The 1,583-nt window shown below is 46.4% G+C and overlaps 1 non-coding gene across 1 annotated transcript; it reads right to left on the minus strand.

Moving 5' to 3' along the window:
• Positions 1–472: 472 nt before the first annotated feature.
• LOC120684128 lies at positions 473–581 on the minus strand. Its single transcript, XR_005679110.1, has one exon. It is a non-coding gene; the product is annotated as a small nucleolar RNA R71 (small nucleolar RNA).
• Between the last annotated feature and the right edge of the window lie 1,002 nt (positions 582–1,583).

Below are 1,583 nucleotides of genomic sequence, written 5' to 3' on the forward strand. Positions count from 1 at the left end.
GAAAGCTACACAGAGAAGCTCGTGAGAAGGATAGGACCTCGCGTCGTTCCTCCTCTCGCTATCCTCCCGGCACAGAAACCCATTTCGGAAGCACCACTTGTTCTTGAGGCTATGGCTGAAAAGACTCTCCGCGACTTCTCCGTCCCCTCCACCGACAATGTGGCCACTGGCCCCAACATCAATGTCGGGGACGTGAACTTCGAGCTAAAATCAAGCCTCATCAATATGGTGCAGGCTAGCCCATTCTGTGGCAAGCCGAACGAGGACGCAAATGCACATTTGCAGAATTTTCTGGAGCTCTGCGACACCGTTGTCATACGGGGTGTCTCTGCCGACGTTGTCAAGCTTCGTCTGTTTCCCTTTTCCCTCCTGGGGAAGGAAAAATAGTGGTTTTATAAAGAAAAGGACATCGACACCTAGGCCAAATGCTCCAAGGCATTCCTCACAAAATTCTTCCTGCTGGGCAAAACAAATGCCCTGCGCGGGAGAATTTGAAGTTTCCAGCAGATAGGGATGGAATCCATCCCAGAAGCTTGGGAGAGGCTGCAGGAATACATCCTGGCATGTCCTCATCATGGCATGGACGAGTGGCTCGTCCTGCAAAGCTTCTACAACAGGCTCACAACGACATCTCGAGCCAACATTGATGCTACTGCTGGAGGAGCCTTCCTCGACCTGACTATCGCCAAAGCAAAAGAACTGGTCAAGAAGGTGGTCTCCAATCAGGGGTGGAGCGATGAACGACTCCAACCCCGTACAAAAGGCATGCATACCGTCAAAGAGACAGATATGATTGCCACGAAGCTGGACCTCCTAATCAAGAAGATGGAGGAAGGGAGCCAACGACAGATTCAGGCTCCCGTCTACGCTATGGGTTCGCACTTCACATGCGAAGTCTGTGGCAATGATGGACACTCAGGGTGTGTTTGGTTGTCTTCTCTAGCGGGCCTGGCTTGCATCTAAGAGCCAGGCTGCCTATAGCCAGGCTGTGTGTATGCAAGAGGGGTGTGTTTGGTTGCCTGCTTCACACCAACCAGGCCAGCAGGAGATGATGTTTGGTTGCCTGAATGCATAGACAGATGCAAATTCGGATGTAAGGACTTGTTGTTTGGTTGACTGCATACAGTTTGGTTGAGTTACCTCTTGCATGGGGTGGTGAGGTTACCATCAACCAGTACATAATACATAAGTTCTCATATCTAGTTTGAAAGTAATATTACATCAATTTTGTAATTAAAAATACAATGGCCACAGCAAGGACAGAAAACAATAGAAGACAGTGAACTCATGTGAGTAAAGAAAATAAAAACAATAGAATTGTGCTCAGATCATGCACAAATGATTAAGGTAATCATCAAGGCAATGTAGTTGTGCTAAATTCTGTACAAGTAAGAAATCATAGCCAAGCAAGGACAGAAAACAATAGAAGACAGTGAACTCATGTGAGTAAAGAAAATAAAAACAACAGAATTGTGCTCAGATCATGCACAAATGATTAAGGTAATCATCAAGGCAATGTAGTTGTGCTAAATTCTGTACAAGTAAGAAATCATAGCCAAGCAAGGACAGAAAACAATAGAAGA

Source organism: Panicum virgatum, chromosome 7N (genome assembly GCF_016808335.1).
Source record: "Panicum virgatum strain AP13 chromosome 7N, P.virgatum_v5, whole genome shotgun sequence".
Taxonomy (NCBI): Eukaryota; Viridiplantae; Streptophyta; class Magnoliopsida; order Poales; family Poaceae; genus Panicum; species Panicum virgatum.